This window comes from Corvus kubaryi, unplaced genomic scaffold, assembly GCF_017639235.1.
Source record: "Corvus kubaryi isolate FWS band 111438036 unplaced genomic scaffold, C.kubaryi_AGA036_p1.0 68, whole genome shotgun sequence".
In the NCBI taxonomy this organism is placed as follows: domain Eukaryota; kingdom Metazoa; phylum Chordata; class Aves; order Passeriformes; family Corvidae; genus Corvus; species Corvus kubaryi.
In genome coordinates, this window is record NW_024582056.1 from 5,726,942 (window position 1) to 5,751,495 (window position 24,554).

At 35.2% G+C, this 24,554-nt stretch overlaps 1 protein-coding gene and 1 long non-coding RNA gene across 6 annotated transcripts in view; one reads left to right on the forward strand and one right to left on the reverse strand.

Annotated features, from left to right (window-relative positions):
• CDH18 (cadherin 18) overlaps positions 1–24,554 on the forward strand; it is a 521,943-nt gene that overhangs the window by 188,233 nt on the left and 309,156 nt on the right. For 4 of the 5 annotated variants that reach the window (XM_042048680.1, XM_042048682.1, XM_042048689.1 and 1 more), the window contains one exon: positions 22,790–22,875. The gene's annotated coding sequence lies outside the window, so the exon portion shown is untranslated. Of the gene's footprint in view, positions 1–22,559; positions 22,639–22,789; positions 22,876–24,554 lie in introns of those variants that run through there. The other variant, XM_042048684.1, reaches the window with a different exon arrangement.
• The window catches only part of LOC121674380, a 50,994-nt gene continuing 38,952 nt past the window's right edge, over positions 12,513–24,554 (reverse strand). The window contains exon 4 of the long non-coding RNA XR_006019597.1: positions 12,513–13,142. This is a non-coding gene — a long non-coding RNA (uncharacterized LOC121674380). The remainder of the gene's footprint in view (positions 13,143–24,554) is intronic.

Here is a 24,554-nt window from a genome sequence, read left to right on the forward strand (position 1 = left end):
ATTATTATTAATCCAGTTAAAATAATGCTAAAACTTGTGGATCAGTTCAGTATATTCAGTTAAAATGAGATAAATACAAAATTTCCAAGAATCTACCTCTTTTTCTTATGTTCTCATTGCCCTTGCCCTGTCCTTTGGTTCCCCAAGGCTCACTCTGCAGGGCTGAAGAAGGACTGCAGACCAAGAAGACTCTTTGTGTGATTTTATCCAGGGGTGAAATTGAGGTTCATGAGCCCTAGGTGTCATGGATTGTTCTTTTGACCCCTTTTGAAGGTGGTTGCAATAGCTACATTTCTTTCATCCTTTCTGCAGATCTGTGTCCAGGGCTCTTATGGGCAGCCTTCATGAGGCTTAAAGCCTCGCCTTAAGCACACTCTGTAGATTCCACAGTTATCCCAGTGCACTTCATGCACAGCAAGACAGGGCAGGTGTTTGACTGCAGAGCTGGAGGCAGCATGCAGCAAAGCCTGTATGCCAAGGCCAGTGGGAAGAGAGGGAAGGGATGCTGAGGAAAAGAGGGCTTCATTATTGGACTGACACGGGTAAGTTGCCAATGGGTGAGGAACACACAGTGAGAACACTTGGCCAAAAGTGTGTGAAGTCAGTACTCATGTCTGAACTAGATGTGGCTTCTGGTGGATATGGGAATATGTCAGCTTTATCAAGAACACTAATATGTTGTTTGTAGGTGTCCAAGTGGTTTACCTAGACAGTGAGTTACTTGAAGTGTACTTTTATGGTGAGATACTTGACATTAAGGAATATGGCTGCTGGCCAGAAATTGTCCATGTAGAATTCTGGAAGATTCTGTTTGTGAGAGATTGGGAGATTTAAATCTATTTTTAAAGTTACCTTTAACTATCTTTAATTTTTTTTAACCCCGAAAAATTTTCTGCTGTCCTGACTCTGTAACACAACAAATATCTGGAAAGCAATCATTTTTCTCTTGGCCTTGATTTTGTTAAATTTCTTTAGTTTTCCTGTATGAAAAGTCCCTGCAATTCCATTAGTATGTTACTAGCTTTTCTTGGCTCTTCTTTGAGTTCAAATGCATTGGACAGATTGACCAACACTTCACCCGAGACAAAACTCTGGTGAAAGGTCATCAGTGATTTGTAGAAAGACAGTGGACATTTTTACCTTTTTCTTTCTTTGCTGGTATACTCCATTCTTTTCTTAAGGTAAAGTGTCTTTGAATAAAATAAATTAAGTGCTGTCTAAAAAAATCTGCACATAAGATGAAAACTGATTTTGAGCACAGTAGAAGAACATTGCTAATTGTCCAGTGAGAGTACTGTCGGGTTACACTCAGGTAGAATAATATGTTATTCTTTTATACACAGTGAAAATTACACATTTTTACTTATCTTCCAAATCATTACTTCGATGTGGCTTGAAATAATTCTAGATATTCAATAGGTTGTTGTTCAGTTCATATCAGAAGAAGAAAATGAAGAATGACCTTCATTGGAGTAGCTGATTTCTGCTTAATGGTCTGAGTTTGTCTCTCTGCTTTTGTGTACTCAGCTCATTTCTGCAGAACTTCTGCTTGTGTATCAGGGCAAACAATGTGATTACTAATTTGATGCCCTGCTGATATGTAGTTCTGTTTTGTCATTAAAACCAACAGCTTTCCATATGTGAATCTCAAAAGAATAGATTTCAAGAGACAGTTTGTTGTGTATCAAAATAATGTGTATCCACTTGAGAGAAGATGAATCATTTCAGCAAAGGATTTATTTTCCACAGTCAGACCACTATGTTACTTTAGACATACACTTAAATATTCAGAAGTGTTTGAGTAATTATGTCTGAAACTACAGACCTTTCCTTCTCTTTCAATAGTGACATTTCTTCTGCAAAAAGAAATCAGGACCCTTTGAAATTCATGCCCCTCTATTCTGTGAGCGTAATAAAGTTTAACTACAACATCTCTCTTTCTGTTAGTAGTCGCTTGCTTTTTGTAATTAGGTAAAAAAATGTAGTGCTTGTTACACTAGAAGCTTGTGTGGTACAACAGGGTTGATTTAAAAGAACTTCAGTGTCACTGCCTCCAGAAAATGAAGCAGCTGCAGTAAGCAAACAGCTATTTGAAGAGAAATGGGGACTAATCACTTTAACAGGTTGCTTAGGGCATATTCAAAAAGTCTACAGGTGGTAAATTTAGAATTAATTAAAGCTTGAAATAATATCTAAATTCTTTGGAATTTCTCCTAATCAAATGATATCTGCTCTAATCCTGTTGTGGTTCACAAGTTACTTTTAACAGCTTTAAAATTTCAATCGCTAAAACAGTTAGAAAAAGATCTTTAGGTGTGATAAACTGTCAAATGAGAGTCACTTGAAGATTGGGACAATATAAGTCACACTTATTTTTGCTATATAAATAAAATTTATTTCACACCTATTGTCTTAAGATATCTATGAATGTGTAAAACATATGTTATTAATTTACTTGGCAGGGAATTAATTTATATTCATAAAATGTGTTCTGTTGTGTTTATTTCTTAGTTTTATATTTTGTTTATGTTTTTAAGTTATTGTCTAGATTATTTCAAAGATTTTTTAGCAGCCATGTCTGTAATTCAAAATGCACCAGGTTTGAGGTTCAGAGAGTCACAAAACCTACAGATCCAGGGATACTAGGGCAAAAGCCTTCAGCCTTGGTGTCCCTGGAGCTGTAGGATTTGCCGATCTCTGAACTGTAAGGGCAGCTTGGATGCAAGACTGAGGTGCCTTTGAGGCTGAGTTCCTGTGGGTGGCCAAGATGAGAAAGGCTTGGAGGGAGCAGTGTTGGTACAGTGCCACGCTCCCTTTGGCATGCCTTCTGCAGCCCCCGTGTCCCATGTGACGGCAAAACAAGCTGCTACAACATCCCCTCCCTTTTATCCTACAGAGAGCATCAAAAAGTGCAGTTCAGGAGTGTTGCTGACTTTGGAGATGCCCTGGCTTCTGGGAGAATTCTGTATTAGCTTTCTGCTTGCTGGATGGGGGTTTGGATGTTTTTTAAAATAGCTGTTGGTATCTGTGATGAACAGGAAAGGATATACTGGTCTTCAACTTAGCCTGGAGATGTAGACTCCCAATATCTTTAAATTTATGTAAGAAATTAAAAAAGACAGTTCTATAATACAGTGTTTCTGAGGTTATACAATTATTATAACTGGAGAAAAATTAATGGCACTAAAGACATAAATTTGGGACCAAGTAACAGTGTCAAGCACATATTATTTCTTCAAACCTTGAGATTTTGACTGGAAGGGTAAGAATTTTCTTAGGTAAGTAAAGGCCATGTTAAACAAAGCTTTGAATAGAAAATAGGTATTAAAAAATTGAAGTCATAGTTCCAAAAAATTAGTTTGAGATTATATTTTTTAAAAAATAAATCCATCTTAGGTATAAAGGATTTCAGTAAGCTACATGTGATTGTTTGTTAATTCATTAATTTCCTAAGAGGACAAATAAATTAGTAAAAACTAAAATTATCAGTTGATTTAACTCTGCAATAGCCAGTATTTTTTACATAAGACTGTATGGAGAACTTTTACGCATCTAAATCTTGTGTCTGAGGAGCTTTAGAGTAGCAATAATCAGCTGTGTGTACAAACTAGTTCTATTTTTAGTCAAGAAGCTGAAGAGCTGAAAACTGCCAGTGAAACCTGGTAATTGGAAGTTAAGAATAGACATATTTGCCAAAACTTGTCTTTGTGGGGTTTTCCCCCTTTGTCTCAAAATTGGGACTAAAATGCAAAAATTAAGTATAAATTACTTACTTTCAACAAATGTTCTCCAGTGAAACATTACTAAATTTAAAATCGATCAGAACTGAGCAAAGCAACAGCAAGAAATGCAAAAGCAATTTTTGCTGTTATAGAGGAGAAAGGGAGAGTTTGATGATGCTCCATTTATTTCTTCACAAGTTTTTTGGGTTTTGTTTGTTATGTTTGGGGTTATTTAAATTGTGTTTTCTAGTGTAGAACATCTTTTATAAAAAAGTATCTTGCCCAGCACACTACTTTTCTGCCAAGTAATGATTCAAAGAAAGTAATCCATTAGTTCTGCTCTGACTCGGCCTTACAGGTAATCAGATGAATCATAGGTATTGATGAGAATGTTTTGCTTGTCTTTTCCAAAGGCCATGATGTTACTTCAGTTCCAATCATTCACTAACTGCAATGATTAATTTTTCCTTCACAAGGCTACAGAATGTAGAATGCAAGGGTCCTATCGAGGTCAATACCCTGGCTTCATTCACTTAATGATTGTTGTATTTTATGCTGATAAATTTCAGCCAAGCTTACAGGAACATGCACTCTTTACTGAAAAATTTAGAAACTGAGATTTAGGTGGTGTGTAATACAAGATAAAGAATCTAACTGTTGCAGCTGGTTAGACTATAAGTATGATTCATCTGGAAGATAAAGTAAAACCATGCTCTGTACCAGTTTTTTTTTAGCTGTTGCTAATTCTATTGCCAGCTGTGTATTGTTTGTAGCATAACTGAGAGTGAGCTTTCCACACCTTGACTGCTGTTATTTACCTAAGCCATAGATTTGAAGTTCAGTCTGCACTTGAATATGCACATGTATCACATCTTAGAAAATTGAGTACTTGTGTGGATAATAGGATGGTTTAATTGCATTCAATATCCTTATCATAGTTTATCTCTGGGGAAAACGCTACTCAAGTTTCTGGATTGGCTTCAAGATACAAGTGGGTTTTCTTTGTGGGCTTGTGTATGGTGGGTTTTTTTTTTTTGATCTTTTGTCATTCTTAATAGCTGTGCTCCTTCTTTTACTTAATTTTCCCTTCACCATTGTGAATTGATTATTTATTTTAAGATTGTGAGATAATGGTGTATGAAATACTCCTCCCAACAGAAAAGATAAATATCTTTGACCAAGAAGCACCTGAAGTTTGATATTGAAATCTAAGAAGCTGATATAAGTGTGTTTGGAACTAGAAGAGAAAATTTCCTTAGCTGATAAAGTCAAGAATATCAATACTGTTTGGCAAATTGGTTTTTTTTGTTATTATAGCATCAGAAGACTACCTAGGATGTTTTGTTCGTTTCCATTAATTGATTAATCAGTCTAGTGAGGTGAACAGCTATCTTTTGGAAGAGCTGTAAACTTAAAGGAGGAGAAAATAAGTCAGTATTTCACCTTCGGTCTAATGACAAGAAGTTGGAAACAGTTTAGAGAAATTTCCTTTTACAAGAAGACACCAAGAACAAAAAAATGCAGAACTGCCTCATTTTTCCAGACTCGTATTGCTGTCATCACACAGAAATTAAATCTATGTTCTTAATATTTTCTGAAACAGGATGATTACTCAGTGGTTGTGAAGAGTAATTTTCATTATTGAGATAAACTTTTTAAGGAAATAAACCAGTACATTGAAAATTGCATGTAATTTTTTAAATATCTCAGTGGGATGTTATGTTCACGGTCTACAAATTGTATTGATAATTACTTGGAATTTGTTTCATTACTATAAATTGAAATATTTGTATTGATCTCAAAAGTATTATTTTTTTAAATTTAGAAATAGAAGAAAAAGCAGATTGTTTTAAAGTTTCCAATATACCTTGAAAATGTATTTTTTGTATTTATAATGTTTTATTCTGATGTGCTGTTCAAGATATTTCTTCCTAGATTTCTATTTTAGTTCTGTCATAGTCTCATCCAATTTCATTTTTATTGTAAGTTTGTAATGATAATTATTTTCTCCAGATAAATTAACATATTATTAACTAGTATTAACCTACTTTGTTTCTTTATTAATTTTTAATGAAAAACTTAAATTTCCAAATTCCATTTTTTAGATTTTATCCATTTTTCTACAAGGATTAATCAAATATAGAAAAAAAACCTTTTACTGCTAGAAAAGAAAATAAATAAAAAGTGATACATATTTATTATTGAAGAATTCAAACCAGGTAAACTTGCAGTCATTTAAGAGTGTGCACTTTATATTGGTTTAAAGAACAAAAATAATTTGGAAAGTATTCAAGTGAAAAAAAATCTTTTCAGTTACTCATTGATATATTTTTCTTACCTTGTACTTTAAATTATAAAATGAGAATGCTGTTCCAAAAAATTCATCTTACATTATTTGAAATAACTTATTTTGCTTCAGATGTTTATGATGGAATAAAATGTGGCTGAAGTCAGTGGTGGGGAAAAATAAATTTTAAACAGATGAGTTAAGAAGAATTGTGATGAGTTCTAGAGTAGAAAAGTACTTTTTTTTTTCTTTTAAACCTTTGTGATTTATTAGATTTTCTTTAAGCAACGCTTAGATCAGTACTTGGGATTTTTCAGATTTTTTTCTATTACTTAAGACACTGTACTAATTTATTATATTATGCACATCCTATTTCATTAAGAAGATACTGAATGATTAAAATTCAAGTGAGAAATTATGGAGTTTATTTTTTAAACTGATGCTAGAGTTCTGGCAAAAATTTTGGACTATCTATTGCATTCAGCCCCTATATATTCTATGGTTATGACCATATGGTCATATGGATGCAATCGTAGGCTTTGAATTTGCATTCTGTTTTCAAGGGTGCTAAAATTGTACTGACACCTCATATAGCTTACTTAAGCAAAAGGCATGCACATACGGCAAGCATGGTGTGAAGAACAATTTTGTAACTCGTTCTCATGCTCAGTGCTTTACCAAGCTCAGTCAATCAACACCATCTTGGCAGAGTGGCAGTACAGAATCTGCATAGCAATTATAGTCCATCAGTGTGTATTGTCCTACAATTTGTAACAACTATTTTACTACGTCTACATAAAATTAATTCCTCATCTACATTTTCACTGCATACTTAAGTTGCTCTTGGCCTGTTTTCGTTTCTAAATGTGTTTTAGCAAGGCTGCCTGCTTCTATTTGCCAGTCCCTCCTGGATAGGTTTGCCAGTGTGTAGTGCAGGTGAAAGTAAGGAAGAAGTCTCAAGGGTCATTATGTTTGTATGTGGTTTGTGGGGAAACTGGTTAACGGGTTGAATGTGGGAGCAGCATTGCTGTTCCCTCGAGCGGAGGACAGACAGGACAGGACCTGAGCATCACACATTGTATTTGTAGCAGCTAATCAACCAGTGACAGTAGTTTTTCTAACCACCCTTTCAGTGCACAAATAGCTGCAGGCACAGTGTATGCAACCTTTTGTTTAGTAGGGATGTGGTAGGGATATTGGGAAGCTATGTCATTGTCCTAAAAATAAAAAAAAACCCCACAATTCGTAGGAAGAATGATTTAGATGTTTTTCTCTGTGAAACAACTTGTTCATGCTGTGTTTTTAGCAATGACTGCTAATGTACAGGTATCAAAAAGCCTCCTGTGCTTTCACTGGACAAACCATGTAATTTTTAAAGAAAACAGGCCTACAGAATTGGCATGCTATAGCATATTTTTATTTCCATCTTAAATAATGGGCAAGTGACCTACCTTTTCTTCTGAAAGACCTTTTAAGTATGCATGCAAAGCTTTTAGAATGAGATGTGTTTTGTAAAAAAAATCTAAAATGTACATAACAGAACATAATGCTAGGGACAGAAAGATTGAAGAAGGGGGGATCAGTACCTAATGAAAACCTCTACCAACATGTGTCATTTGGAGGCAGGGAAAGATATGTGATATTGGGGGAGGAAATTGTCTATGTATGGTTTGCCTCCCAAGACTGACTTCAGCTGCAGTTAAGACACATCTGAGAGAACATGCCTCAGCTATTCAGTTCTGGAACCTCATCCTCTGCTGTGAGGCAATACAGAATACCAGAACTGCGGGGGTAACATTGTTCTGAAGTTTCTGCTTGTCAAAGCTAAAGCTTAAGCTTCCCAAGTTAAAAAGGTGCTCAGAGTCCAGCATGAGGAACAGGATGTTTACCTAAAAATCATTTTTGCTGGAAATGCTGGCTGTAGCTTTTATATTTGAAGGAAAGAAGTAAGCAAGTTGTCTGACCTGTTACAGATGTCTGTTTCTCTCTGCTGACCCTAAAGAGGGTCGAAATGACTAGCTGCTTGAGACTTTTTAAAGGTCTAAATTTTGTCAGATTAATCCATCTTCAATCTGTTCTGTTACTTCAGGGAAACTGAAGGTGTGTGTGTAAACATAATCCTTATCGGATTCTATTTTCCAAACCCTTTGAATGTGCTAATAATTATAACAATGTTATGAGTAAATTCAGATGCTTAATAAGATCGTATTTAAAAATTGCCTTACTAGGATGAACACAGTACAAAATGTAGGTGTTATGACAGCAAGGAAATGAATCATTAAAGGAATCAGAAAAATTCACTCAAATTTATTTTTGGTTAAGACTTTTACAGATATTTTCCATTGTTTCAGTACCAGTGAGAACTTTTGACATTGACTCTAACAAGTCTTTATGGTGCTGAGATATGTGAACTTTCAGGGGGTACTGTAAGGTAGCCTGGGAGTTCTACAACCTTAGTAAAACCAGAATTAATCTAGACTTTGATCTTAATATTTTTTAACACATGCACAATATTTTTGGAGTTTTCATGTACTTTTTGTTTACAGTCTCCAGTTGCAATTTTCTTTTTTGATAGTTTTCAGTGTCTTGGGGTAAGAGAAGGACTTATGTTACTGGTTTTCATATGGTGTTCACTATCTTTACAGTCCTTAAGATGAAAAGCATCCCCTTTACCATGAAGATGAAAGTTATGCTGTATTGCTGTACTCTTTCTCCATTATAAAAATAAAACAGCAAAACAGTAGCAAGTTCTTGGCCTATAATTCTTGTATTCTTCCATAGAAAATGAAGTACTTCAGCAGGAACATCGTGCTTAATAACTAAGCTAATTTTTATTCCTACCTGCTGGGAGTATTCCAGGAGCACAACAGTAGAAAGACAGGAGATATCCTAATCATCAGTTCTAACAACTCAGACTGCTAATTAAAGCAAGATAACTAAATATGATGTCTCTCTACAGTCATCATACCTGCAGAATTATTTGGAATTATTGTGCTTGGAAGTTGTATGCTCTTACTTAAGAGACGACCAGCTTCCAGAGTGCAAAAGGATTTTAAGGAGACTATGCAAAAAATGGCATTTGGGACGTCTACAATGGCAAATAAATTTGGAAGTAGACAGAGAAGGTGTAAGTAGCTAACCTAAATATTAATTTAAATGTCTGTTTGAAGACCTTTTTTTAATGGGAGAGTTCAAGTCAGCAGGTGGTGATGATAATTTTTTTGCCATAATTTTTCCCAAGTTTATATCATTTTTATTTTACATAAGATTTTTAGTAAAGGCAGCTGGTAAACCCATGCTACCTACAGAAATGAAAGAAGGCTAAGAGCACAACTGTTTCACTCAAAATTATCAGCATGTTGTCTGTGTAGTGTGGGAGTACATGTTATAAAATATGTGTGGATGTGAACAGTAAACAGAAAACAGTTTGTTTGGCTTATTTATGTTTATCATGTGATTTCAAGAGAGGAAATAGTAAAATGAAAAAATGTTCTCTCTGCTAGAAGTCAGTCACCAGCTATATTCTGTGCTCCTCTCTTACACATATCCTTCACAAATCAGACTTAGTACCCTGGCTGAGGTGATAATTCATTGATCTACTGCTATATTGCATAACCCTGAGGAAGGGGTCACAAAACTGGCTCACAACTGAATAATAATCTGGGTGACTTCAATGGTTGCAAAACTTAATATATAATTAAAAATACTCAATGAACACCAAAGGCTTGGTGGTTTATTTCCTCCTTACATTGTGCAGTTCTCATATTTTTGCAAAATGTGTGTAAAATGTCACAGTAATTGAGAAGTGTCAGTAGTTTGCTGGGTACAGAAAAAGTTCTTTATGCTTTGAAGTTCACTGAGTGCTGGTGCAGCACTTTGAAAAATTCCTTAATGACTGAGTAGCAGTTCTTGAACTACTGATTTGGGAGTCCCCTGCTAGCACACTAATGATTCAGACAGCAGCATTAAATCAGTTGCTTTAGTTTAAGTACTTCTTGAATGTACATAAAGTCTCACTTTATTGGGAATTGAACTAACTACCTGCAGTCTGAAAAGCAATAAGTTGTGCACTTAAGCAAAGGTGAATTACTAATAAAGAGAGTTTTATCCCATATGCGCTTTTTGAAAGCTCTTAGTTGTTTGGGTAGAGGGATGGTACAGCGGTTGTTGAAGCTTCACATGTTAGACCCTACCAGTCCTTGGAGGGATATTTTTAACAATTTTCAGAAAAAAAGTGACTCAGAAGTACCATGGTAAAGGCTTTCAGAAGACACAAGAGGCAACACTTCAACAGTATTTCGCAAATACATTAAATTTCCCTAAATTCTTCAGCAGCTGCACTCCCTTTTTTTGCTCTGACAGTGACTTTAGAATATAATAAGGATGGTACTGCCAGTATAGAGTCTACTTTCTGCCTATATTGATTTCCTACATGTTTTACTTAAATATTATTGAAAGCCTTTTTGTACACATAGTTTTGTGAATTTGTCTCTCATGGATTACACTGCTGAGAAGACCATTTGATAAAAGCTTTATCTGTTTGTTCCAGATTGTTCCAGACCTACAGGCAGAAGGTCAGTCAAAAATATGAGGAGCAGTTCATAGATGAGCTAGGATCTCCTGAGCAAACTCAAACACAAAAAGAAAGCATACAGAAGGTGGAAGCAGGGACAGATGATCTGGGAGGAATATAGAGGCAGCATTTAAGCCTGAAGAGATGCTGTTAGGAGGGACAAAGCCCAGATTGAACAGAATCTGTTCAGGGATATCAAAAGAATGAGAAGAATTTCTATGTGTACATAGGTGATAAAATGAAGAATAGGGAAAATGTGGGCCCACTGCTGAATGAGGCAGGGAACGTGGTGACACAGGACATGGAAAAAGCTGAGGTTCTGAATTCCTCTGAGCTTTAACTGGCAAAATCATTCTTCAGAAATGTTAGTTACTGAAGCCAAGGAAAAGCCTGGTGCAAGGAAAATGTACTTGTGGTGGAAGAGGACCAGGTCAGGGAATATTTAAACAAACTGGACGTACATAAGTCCATGGGCGGTGATGGGAGGTTGTGTTTGACCAAACTGATAACCTTACATGAGGAAATGACAGTCTTGGTAGATGAGTGTAGAACAATGGGTGGTCAGTAGGGCTACCTAGGTATCATCAAGGTTTTTGATGCTCTTTCCTGTAAGATCCTCATAGAGAAGCTGACACAGTATGGATTGGATGGACAGACATTGAGGTGGACTGTAAACTGGCTAAAGGCCCAGACGTGGTAACCTGTGGTATTAAGTCTAAGCTGGCAGTGTACCCTAGAGGGCAACATTGGGTCAGCCCTTCTTACCATCATCATTAATGATCTGGATGATGGGGCAGAGTGTAACCTCAGCTGGTTTGTTGATATTACAACACAGGGAGGAGTGCTTGACAGGCCGGAGGTTGTGATGACGTCCAGAGGAACCTGGACAGGCTGGACAAATGGTCTGACAGGAACTTCATGAAGTTCAACAAGGATAAGTGTGAGGTCATGCACAGGGGGAGGAATAAACCCAGGCAGTGTAGCGAGGCAGCATATGTGAGGGAGCTGGTTAGCTGGACAGCAGCTTGGAAGGAAAGGAACTGTGGGACCTGGTGGACACAAAGTGAAACATAAAGAAAGCTGATGGTGCCCTGGGCTGCTTTAGGAGTGTTGTTACAGATAAACTGTGTAATGTGTGTAACAGAGTTGGACAACCCAAACAAACAGAACAATATAAAGGACTGTGTGCATATACATATAAAGCAATACAAAGCCAGCAGATGAAAGATTGCAGAGCTAACAGAGAAAGCTTATCTGGGAGAAGGGAACATGCAGAAGATTCTCTTGGTCACATAAGCATGGAATAATGGAATTTTTTCTTGGGAGTAAATGCAAAACTGTCTTAAAGATGAGTAAGATTGTTTTCTCAAAAACAAAAATTAAATAAGTGGGGGGGTGTTGGGGAAGATGAAACAGGAAAGCCTTATAAATATGATTGCCTGACAAAAGATTTTGGGAATATGAAAACTATAAGTGACATCGAAATGAAAGACACCTTTGAATTACCAAGTCTTAGTTACTGAACAACCGGAAAACAATGGTATGGCCGACTGAAGGTAATCCCCTCTTGATGGAACAATACCCTCTGCTTGCAGGCAGGTCCAAGGGTCAGAGCAGACCCTACTAGATCAGCAGAAGGGGTCCAAAGAGTAGTTTTTAGAAGTTAAGATGTAACACTCTATGGTAATATAAGAACTCTTATAGGCTATATGTAAATGCTATAGGATTTGTATCTTGTATTAGATTGGTTAGTGACAATTAGAATATTCAGTACAGAAGATGATTTATTGTATTGTAACCAGGACTTCAGACACTCTTACTACACTCTCTCTCACTTCTTCACTCTCATTCCTCTCGCTCTCTCTCTCTCTTTACTTACCCGCTTATTCTCTTGCTCTCCTGGGCCTGCTCCAAGCTGAGTCTGGCAGCTCTAAGCAGTGCCCCTGTACCCACGTCCTTTGCAATAAACCGCATGTTCCAAGATCTGACTTCAGAGATCTCTCGTCTCTGTCCGTCCCGACCGTCCGAGCCAGCCAGCACCCGCAGTGGGGGTTGGGTTTTTTTAATTTACATTGATTTAAATGACTTTGGTTTAATTGTTTATGTATATAGACATATCTTTTACTGTCGGTATAAAACTGGTAGCCTCCTAAAATTTAAATATTTCTTTTTATCTTTCTGACTTTTTAAAAATGTCTATAGTAGTATTGAGAGTGTTTTCTTGACAATCAATGTAATTTTATGGAAAAGAACTCAGAACAAAACCAGATTTTGTGTGTGCAGATGCTGATGTATGCTGTCCCAAAATGAAAAGAGAAAAGGTAGGCTAGAAGATGTAGAGTCTCAGTATCTTTTCCATTTCCTTGGTCAGCTGGAGGAATAACAGTGTACATTTGTCCAATAATATTAGCAGAAAGTGGAAAAGTCCTTCTTCCCAGATGTCTGTTTTCTTCAGTAAGTGCTATGTTGCAGGTTTATTGAAGGAGGCATTTGTAAACTTCAGAAATCTGAAACCATCCAAGACCATTCAGGTTTTACAAATAAATGTGCATCTTGTTTGCTGTAAAGAAGAGAGAGAAAATTACAAGCAAAATAAGTAAAGCAAGTGAATTTTTACTTTCTTGCACGAAATTTTGTCTTTTACTTGAATTTCTTTCAAATAGAAATTTCTTTCTTTCAAATATCTTTCTTTCAAAGATAAGAGCACTTCTCAATACAGGTGGGATGGGATGCTTATTATATAATACAAGAATCTCACTGGTTCTGATTCTCTTTCTCACTTTTTTAAGCATAATATGATGTCTCTAATGGAACACTGAATCACTTCAGGCTTGCAGGTTTTTTTCTCCTTTGAATATGTTAGATTAAAGGAGAACATTATTTTTAATCAATTTTCAGATTTGACCTAATAAACATTTAAGCCTTGAGTTTTTATCTGTCCCAATAGGCAGTGATCCTTTGTTTGTTACATGTTTCTGGTTGTGGTATGCTGAAATTCTAAGAATAGTTCTTTAGTATCACCCTATGCAAGCCCCAGCAAGAGTCTGATCCACTCATGAGCCAAAAAAAGGGAATAAAAAGGGAAAAAGAAATCACATTTGATAAGTTAGAAAACTGAAGCAAAATCTGCCAAAACTACTCATGATCATACAGCAGTAAATGATTAATCAGGCTATTCATCCCTGAGTTTTCTCACCTCAAAATTTTGTTTCAGTTGAAAGAGAAGGTTTAATTTTTTCTTTACAGTTTTACTTACTGTATTTTTGAAATTTAAAGAGCTCACCTGAGGAAAACAAAACATTTTTCTAATGTTCTCCTAGTACAAGAACTGTTGTATTCCTATCTCTTTCCTTTTGCTCCTAAGACAGGCACAGGCTGCTCTGCTCTCCTGATATGCAGACAACTGCAGGCAGCCCCATACACTAAATAAAGCCTTCAGCTGTTGCAAGTTCAAAGTGCAAAGCTGTTTCCTTTCCTTCAAGTCACAGATTGTTTTCAACATAGACTCAGTTTGTGGGAAATCAAAAATTGTTTTGTAACCTCACTGAACAGACTGAGACCTGATTACACTTTATGAAGACAAGATGTACGTCAGTGTGTAATTTAAAATATGCTGTGAGACCTTCTGTGAGCTCAGAAATTATCTTCTAAGTCATGGCTTAAAAAAGTGTTTGCTTCCTTTATCTTGGGATGTTTCTTTCTATGCAATGAACATCATCAGACTTCAAGCAGTCTGAAGGAAAAGTTTTTTCCTCTATACATCCAAGGAAAACTATATGCTATGACTCTTGATGGTTTGACAGGAAAAGAAGCTGATACCAGTTTTTGTTTTCACTATCATTCTCTCAAGAAAATTTATGATGCTGCTATGGTGAATCTAAAGCTGTTCCTCTGCTTTGTATTTTGTCATGTTTCCACTTAATACAATTGTATTCCACTTTCTTGTGTATTTCCTTTTTAGTAAGTCTGGTTTTCTCTTCATAATATTTAGTTGTGTCATTTTGGTACTATAAATTAAAATGTCACTCCAGACAGAAGTCTCAGACTGAATAGAAAGTAAGCAATGATTAGACTAATCTTGAATTTTAACAACAGAGTATATTTATACATTTGAGAAAATGTAATTTTGCTAATGTAAGCTCCACTGAATTTGATAAATTTTGTTTTGGGAAGCTGTGCAATGTTCTGATAATAGCAGTATTGAATGTTTGTACTCTTATCTGACTTTGCTATTAAGGACTTAAGGTATGTAAAAACTGATGTTGGTTATCTATACATATGTGAGTGAAATTCTATTTAACATAGTAAAATATGTTTTCTTTTATCTCTTTTCCATCTCATTAAATGAAGAACTCTTTCCTTTAATGAATTGAGAGCAGTAGTTGAGTTGTACTGCATGTATGAGAACATTTGCCATTTACAATGAGCTGGAAACAAAATCACTAGAAACCATTTGGGGTTTTGTGCATTGAAAGGTTAATTGGTAAGACACAGCTATGATCTATTTCAGCCAGAGATTTAGATAACTAATTTAGTATGGCTTCTTTGTAAATTAGATGTAATACTTTAGTAAGTGAAGGGTCACTTTTTTCAATGGAATTCTAATGTGATCTCTAAATGTTGTTTCCCAGTTTATATATATGAGTAAGTACTAGGGCAAATGACCTTAGGACTGTTTTAGTAAATTTTGTCATCATTACAGATACCTGAACATTGTTGCCTATGCCATAATGCTTCCAGTTTTTCACTTCCAGGGGATATTTGGATAGACCATGAGGAATTGTTTTTGATAGTATGGACATCAATGGTTAATTTCTTTTAAGCAAAGTGTTCAAGCGAAAATGGGATTTAAGCATAATTCATTCAGGTCTTGAAATCATATTAAATGATGAGCAAAGTAAAAAATAGACGTATTTAAATCTATAGGTGAATTTTTTTAATTCAATGTTTAGAATTAATGTGTAAAAAGTAAAATACTGTTAAGCACTAAAAATTTTAGAAGTCATTTGTTTAGAAGGAAAAACAATATTACAGTAATGTTTAATTCCTATTTTCATACAGTAATAGAATCATTCAGGTTGGAAAAGGTCTTTAAGATCATCAAGTCCAACCATTAACCCAGGAGTGTCAAATGCACCACTAAACCATGTCCCTGAGTGTCACATCTACACATCTTTTAAATATCTCCAGGGACGGTGACTCAACCAGTCATTTGCATTTGCTTCTTTCACCCTTCAATTCCTTTCTCCTTTGCACACCTCTGAATATAAATTTGAGCCTATCTATGGGAACAAAACAGAAAAATCAATGCTGCTTCTCTCTCCACAAATAGACATGGTAGCAGAGACAAAATTCTGGCTGGAATTAGTTCTCCTTTCACTGAATAACTGGATTGCTCTTTAGTCAAGGAAGATTTTCTGATGGTGCACTGGTTCCAAATAATTCAGATCATATATTAATCTAATATAAAGAGAAACAATCACATCAAAAATTCGAAGAAAACAAGGCTATGTTCTTGACAAGAAAATAATGGGGTTCTAACAATTTAGCTGAAAAGAATATCCCAGAAAAATTATAGCACTTTTCTAAATAATTTCTATGAATCAATATGTATATAAGACTGTAGAGCCTTAAACATAATACATTAAAAATAATATTTTTAATACTTTCAGGGTTTAATTTCAACTCAAAATATTTCTATTTTATTGATCCACTTGACTTCCACACAGGTTTTCTCTTGAACTGCTCTATACATGGTCTTCAAGAACCTCACGCTCACATATCCACTCCAGTGATATAGTTGCATTTATATTCACCAACATTTTGGCCCTGATCTCATAGAGTTAAACTTAATTAGTGTAGTGGTAGAGTTAATTTCCATATTTTTTGAGTATTTCTATGAATGTTTACAGAAGTACACACATGAGAAAAATATTTTATGAACGCCTTTTCTGAAGTGAATACAAAGATTAGATATGGTGAAACAAGACTACTTTGCTTCATTTGTTTTCTTTGGTGAAGAGAAATCTGCTAAATGTTTAACGACTCATTAATAGATACAAGTAAAAAATCTGAATGCTATATTCCTTTTCAGTCAAGAAATAGAATTAATGTCAGTTTCCATCTCATTTTTTTCCATGCACATACAGATGTTAATGCCTTATAAATATCAAATGATAGGCAGATGTGATTTTCCCTAATGAATGTATGTCCTTAATTATAAAATCTAAAATAAGAGGGAAATTAAAAAAATGCATCATAGGTTATTTAACTTGCAGGCAAGAGAGGTACCTTTCATCGGGAAAGATAAGTGTTAAATAAGCCTATGTTTTATAGTTACTTATGCTCCATGGAACTAGAATTGTAAGAAATAATTGTAAATATGTTCTTGATCAAAAGGGGTGATTAGCTTGCTCTATTGAGCATTGGTGCAGTCTCACCTTGAGTAATGTGTGCAGTTCTGGGCCCCACAATTTAGGAAAGTTTTGAAGGGCCTTGGATGCATTCAGAAGAGGTTAAAAAAGCTGGCAAAAGGGATGGAAGGAATGTCCTACAAGTAAAGAGCTTCTGAGAACTTTGGGCTTGTCCAGATTGGAGAAAAGAAGACTGAGTGGATCTTTCCAGTTTCCTGAGGTGGGAAGTAGTAGAGGGAGGTACTGATGTCTCCTCCCTGGGACTCGTGGGAACAGTTTCCAGGGGAGGTTTACACTGGACATTGGGAAATGTTTCTTAAACAGTAGTCAACCACAGAAACAAGCTTCCTAGAGAGGTAGTTGACACCCCAAGCCTGACAGTGTTGAAGAGGCATTTGGGCAATGCCCTTGTTAGTATGCTTTAGCATTTGGTCAGCTATGAAGTGGTCAGGTAGTTGGACTTGATGATCAATTGTGGTTCCTTCCAACTGAAATATTCTGTTGTGTTTTTTCCTAATCTGTGTTCATTATTTATTTTATTGCCAAGTAAATTAGTGAAATAAAGTCAAGTTTAAAATGTGGTAGGTTTTTACCCTAGGTATATTTAGACATTTATTGTAGTACTACAGTGTCATTATAGTAGGAATTTAATTGAATATTTCAGCTGAATATATAATTGAATTGAATATATCAAGCAAAATAAGTCCTGAAGGCATTACTGTTTGGGGTCTTGGATATCTGGTGCCTCATAGTACATCTGAGTGTAAAAAGGTGTTCATTAGGTTGGCTGAAAATATATTTCTAGAGTTCAGATTGAAATATTCTTTAAGTTCTTCTGGCAACATCAAGATACTCTTTGCTGTAAGTGGAAACAAATGGAAAGAGGTGGTTGCAGCCTCCCTGAACTTTGGAAATTGAAGGATTTTAAGTTGCCTCACACTCATTTGTGTCTAATTCATCTCTGTGTTTAATGAAAAGCAACTTATAAAGGAAAATAAGAGATGGAGAAATTTTGCTGATAACAGTAAAAACACAGATTTGAAGAACCTTGATCCTTGTTTTCACATGGAACACTCTAATATGAACTTTGCTCTCTCTAGCATTAATAAAAGAATAAATAGTTCAACTAGAAATCTATCTATTTAACAGATGTAAAGGAAAAATAATGTCAGAAACTAAGAAAAAGCATATATATATAGTCAACCAGTGTGTATTTCACATCACTTCAGCTTAAAATCCTCTACAGATCTGTGAGGGTACTGTTTTGAACATAGGCTGTGGTTCAGGAGATTATCCTGTAAATGCATTTAGACTGATAAAGTAGGCCAAATATCTCTACCTGTCATTGCCTTGCTTAGCAAATGTCATTGAACAACAGGCATGTGAAGAGATTTTCATTCCTTTTTGTTATTTTGCCTTCTATTTAATGACATCAGACTGTTTTATTTTTAAGATGTTGGCCTTTTTTGGTTAATTTTCTTTTGTTATATAGACATCTGAGTGATGCCAATGCCACCTTACAAACACAGCTCCTCTGTGTTGGTGCTTGAGGTCTTCTCTTTCCTTTACCAGGTGGTAATGAACCAAGAATTTGGGATCAAAATTATTTAGCTTCTTGCCTCCAGAAAGCTAATTTTGTTGTGGTTTTAGTTGTACCTTGAATTGTTTGAGAACAAGTAATTGATTATTGATTTTAGATTATAGGTAAGCAATGGCTGAAGACTCGAAATGTAAGCTGAACACTTTAGTCATTGTCTCTGTTGTCTGCAAGTTTGTTTTTTCTGTAGGTAATGGCATGCCAAGATGTTTATGAGTTTTGATCTCTTTAGGAGCACCAAGAGAAAACTGAGGTTTTAAAGCTGTCTTCTCTTTTCTAATTTTTGTTAGCTTGGGGAAATCCTTTTCATCTGTGTACTGCAATAGAAACAGGTAGTAGCTAACAGTTCACATTTACAATGTTTAATCAAACTGAGCTTTAATGAAAGAGTAGATGACGGTATTAGCTTGCGGCTAGTAAGATCTCACCAAATCAAGATAATAAAAAAGTAGATAATTGCACTCCCATAGTCTGATTAGCATTGCTATCTTCTGGATGTTTTGTTGTTTGGAGGGGCTTTTTTGTTTTGTAGACAGAAATTTATTATGAATTTATACAGTCTGTTTTTACTCATAGCATAGTTTCTATCTTAGATGCCATAACTTGACATTTCACATGACACAAGACATTGGAAAACTTGTAAAAGGAAGTATTTTCATTTTTGTTTTTATGAAACCTTTAAATGATGATTTACAAGAATACAGTCAGTACCACAATGACAGTTGAACTTATGTGTCTGTACTTCATAACACAACATAACTGACTCAGTTCTATATTTTTGTTGTTTTCTTTAAAAAAGAAAAAAAAACATTTTAGGGACAGATTGATCAGTTATTCTTTATTTTAACCTTGCACAAACTTGTGCACTCCAGCAATAAAATGACTGTAGAAAGGAAACCGAAAGCTGTCAGTTTGCAAGGGCAAAACCTTCCTGACAGTAAATATGGATCTTCAAACGTCAAGAGGGACTAGATTAAATCCAAGGGTTCCTTTCAATCTAGTGTCATTAAGAATAATTATATTTTTCTTTAAATGTTTGACTAATGCAGATGCATGTGGTATTGAAGTTGTGTGTCTGAAAGCACAGTAGAGTAGAAAACATCAGTTTTCAAGGTTTTGAACAAATACATGAACACAAAGATGTTGACTTAGTGGGAGCCTTAAAAATACCCATACAGACAAACAACAACCAACCAAAATCAGGAGAAAATAAAATGGGAAAAAAAAATAGCAAATCGAAATAATTAGGCATTTTCTCAAGTCTCAGCAAACATCACAAAACCAATAAATCTGATGAAAAGATTCCAACTAATGTAACAATACAAAGATGTAAGGAATTCTGATACTAGAAACTACTTTTAAATGTGTGCTCTTGTTCCATGAAAAAACTATTTTGAATCATTTTACTTAATGTATTTAAATAATAAAAAGAAAGATGTTAAGTGTGAAGAGATCTACTTTGTTTCCATTTTTCACATAAATATTGATTAAAAGATACTTCCTTCAAGTGTTATTTTTTACTACTGTCACTCCATTATCTTGTTTTCAACATACCATGAAAATGTTCTAGCACTCAGATGAAAATAGACTTTGGATGAAAAGACATCAGTTAATCTTCAAACTTGCAAGTCTCGAAAATTGTTAACAAAATGATAAATAAGAAAAATTGCATGAGATTCCATTATATTGCCACCTGAAAAAGTAATACAAAACTTTCAAGTCATGGCCACTCTGACATAAAGATAGTTATAAATCAATATTTGTTTTGATGGTAGGAGTGTGATTATTTTAATTTTGCAAATCAGAAGTACACAGTTCCCTAGCTCTTAGAGAATCTTGAATGATAACATAACATATGACATTTCTTGGGTATTATTGTGAATGCTGGATGCCTTGTTTTACCTTCTGTATCATGCATTGGCTTTCATATTTTCAAATGCATGTGTGTGTGATTATGTATTTTGCTTTTGAGGAATACTGAAGTAAAAGACGTAGAAGCAGCTATCGACAGAAATTAGTTCCCTGACTTCTTTCTGACTAACTACATTGCTGGCTTGTGGGTACAAATGAGGCTCTGATTAACCCTTTTTAGTTGTTTTTCATTTCTGTTTTGGCTTTGTAGCTTTTATTACTTTCATCTAAATACTTCATTATTTTCTTCCGCGTATACCACAATCATCTTCCAAAGTTGATTTCACCTAGATTTAATATATACATATTCCCTTCACGCAAGCTGTCTTCTGTGTAGTTTTTATTTAAAATAACTTCTAACTTGTTTTATTTAAAATAACTTGGTACAGATAAATGAAATAATTTGAAGAAAGGAGTAACTCGCAGGATGATTAAGATAAAGAGTATTTTAAACTGAAACCGAGAAGCTCAATAAAAAGGAAGCTAAAAATGTAAATGGCAATTTGTTTTTTATTAAACAGGTCTGTTTAGGTCTGTTGTTTTCTTTTAAGTTAATAATAAAGTTGTCACAGAATCACAGACTGGTTTCTTCTTAATGAAAAAAATATTTTTGTAATAGTATTGATTTTTTTTCTCAAGAGTGTGATAACCCATGGTTTCTATTTCTAACTTAAATATATCAAAAAGTGCTTAAAATTGGTAAACCTTTTCTGAGAAAACATAAGGCATTCTAACGATGATAGTGACGTCAGTAGTTTGATTTCTCTCGATAGCGTCTGCTGCTTCTTCACTGCTTATATACTCCATGTGCATTTCTAAAAATGTGTAACGAGTGTTAAGATGCACCTAGGGTCTATGCCTCCTGAATTTTACATGGTTATTGAAATAAAGTAAAAACATAATAACCTTGCCTGGTTTTTGGTTTTTTTTAAACTCTCCTCAGTAAATCAAAAATTATAATGGTATGCAGGAGTGGGAGGCATGGCAGTTAAATAGCTACTCTTGCTATGTTTTGCATAGAATCAGAATGTTAAACAGTGTGAAGGGACCTTAAAGATCATCAAGTCGCAACAACTCCCACTACACCAGGCTGCTCAAGGCCTTGTCCAACCAAACTTTGAACATTCCCAGTGTTGGGGCACCCACAACCTCCCTGGGAACCTGTTCCAGTGTCTCACCACTCTCACAGTAAAGAACTTCTTCCTAATATCTAACCTAAATTTCACCTCTTTCATTTTGTACCTGTTACCTCTTGTCCCATCACTACAGTTCCTGACAAGGAATCCCTCTCCAGCTTCCCTGTAGGGAAAGATACTGGAATGTTGCTGTGAGGTTTCCACATAATCTTCTCTTCTCCAGGATGAGCAGCCCCAACTTTCTCACCCTGTCTTCACAGGGGAGGTACTCCAGTCCTCTTATCAACTTGGTGGCCCTCTTCTAGACTTGATCCAACAATTCCATGTCCTTCATAAATTGGAAACACCAGAACTGCATGCAGTTCTGCAGGGGGTGTCTCACAAGAGCAGAGGAGGGGGTGAGAATCACCTCCTTCAATCTACTGGCCACACTCCTTTTGATGCAGCCTAGGATTCCATTGGCTTTCCGGGCTGTAAGCACAAATCTGACTGCCATGAATTTTCAAAAATTATGGATAATGGCTTAGCAACTTTGTTTGCCAGCTCCCTCAGGACCTGCAAATTAATCTCATTGGGTCCCATGGACTTGTGAACATTGAGGTTCCTTTGTCTCAAACCTGACCCTCTCCTACAGTGGGCTTAGGGTTTCCATTCTCCCAGTCCCTGCATTTACCATTCTTGACATGGGTGGTGTGGCAAGAACACTTGCAGTTGAAGATACATAAAGAACAATTCTTTCTGATATTGTTCTTTCTCTAGAATCTGAATGAGTACATTTTTCTAGACTCCTGAAATTTTGTGGTAAATGATCTCGATACATTTTATTTTAGGAATTTGTGAAATCATAGTTACATACACATCTGTTGAAAATCTGCTAAGGATTGCCTGATAGGATATTTTTATATAGTGTCCTATTTATGAGCTTCCTTGCTGATTACATTTTAAAAGAATGTCTCCCTGCACAGATGACATTCAGTTCTCTAATTTGCTTTTAAAAAGGTAATCCTTTTTAGAGATTTATTTGCTTAAGATAATGAGGCAGGATTACAGCAGAATTAACTGCAATGCTATTAAGTGTTGTTTTTTTTTTCCCCTTGGATCTAGCCTTATGCTTTCAGTTTGAAAATAAGCTGAGATTTATTTTTCCTAGGCTACAAAACAAATTCAAGACCAGAAGACAAAAAGGCAGCTGAGGTAGCAATTCTCCAGAAGAATTAAGACACCAGTGTCTTTGAGGTATGTTTGTTTTGGAAATGTTGTTAATTATTTATTAATCTTGCTGCTATGTGTGAGAGTAATGGTGAGTGCTTTTGAACATTAGTGACTATTACTCATCTTCAGATGTAGTTCCTTTGAAAGGAAACTCCTTTTTTTTTTTTTTTTTGATAAGTATGGGGAATTAGGTGTAAATATGCTTCTATTTTATCTGAAATTGTATTTCTGTCTAGAAATTTAGATATAGGCACCTGCAAAATAAAAAAAATCAGCAAGGTTCTATGTTCTTTCTGACTAAACAGTTACTGCTTTCTTTATATGCTGTAGGTACTGAGAAAAATTTCCAAATAAGAATGTCCAGGAAAAAGCTGTAAAAAATTGTATGTGCAACACATATTACTATGTTTAAAATAGGTACAATAAATATTTCTATCAGATAGATGTTAAAGAGCATAGAAATAAATTATGAGTAACTCCATAAAGGAGACAATAGAAAGTCATCAGTAGGTAGAAACGGAAGATAAACTAAGGAATTCATCACTGCTTTTTCACAAGTCTAAAAATAGCCTATCTAACACTGTTCTTCAGTTACAAAATGTTTGAACTCAGTAAATTGGATTCTACTTTTGTAAATGTACCAGCAAAGCTTGCCGGGAACTAAGGAAATGGAGCTGATGCTAATTTCATTTTAGGTCTAGTTATCCCTTAGCATGTTCAGGACCTTGAATAGAGGAAATTATGGTCTTCACACATTCAAAAAGTGCTAGGGCCTGGAAAGGATTATTTCTATTACGTTTGGGAAATATATTTGTGTAGTTTAACTTTCCTGGAAGTCCTTCCTACCCTATTTTTCTCTTTCTTTCAACTGGATCTAGCCTTCTGCTTTCAGTTTGAAAATAAGCTGAGATTTATTTTTCCTAGGCTACAAAAAAAATTCAAACTTTCAAAGGATATTTTTTTTGTCTTAGATGAGATATTTTCTCACAACAGTAAAACCAAAATTCCTCTCTCTTTTATTACTTCAATCCACACCTGAAGTTTCCTTTTTGAAGAGGTATATTTCACCAACATAGACTGTTTTCTCTTCTACATTCCCATCAGATCTGTGTAATTTTGTTCACATTTGACCTGATAGAAGGAGCATGTAGAAGTTTGGCTAGTGACACAAACATCTCGTGGTTGTTAGGTACTGCAAGCCTATAGCGTGATGTACAGATTTTGTCCAAAAAATAATTTTCTACTAGAAAAACAACCAGTAAACACAAACTCAGTTTCCTCCTCCCTCAAAGACTATATTTATTTCAGCTCTCTTTAAAAACCACATACCTGCTCAAGACTGTTGACCTCTAGGATTCTTTTCTTTTCCTTTGCTTTAGATGTTTAGATGTTCAATAACAGGTTTGAAGCCTTTGGAAATTAGAAGTTGAGTTCTGTACACTACCTTCGTATAATACCATTCACAGTGAATAGCTTCAGAATAATTTTTTGCCTCCTAGCATTTGTAACCACAAACACCTCTCTTTTACTGTCAGTCTTTTTCCCTGGAGAAACAATATTTGAAGTATTGTAATATATGACAAGAGAGAAATCAGTAAATATTCACATATTTAGCCTATTATTCTCTTATCTGTCAGCATACCTACATTTTGTATTGGAGAAAGGAATTTAAAGCTGTTGAACTTTTGATGAGACTCTACACA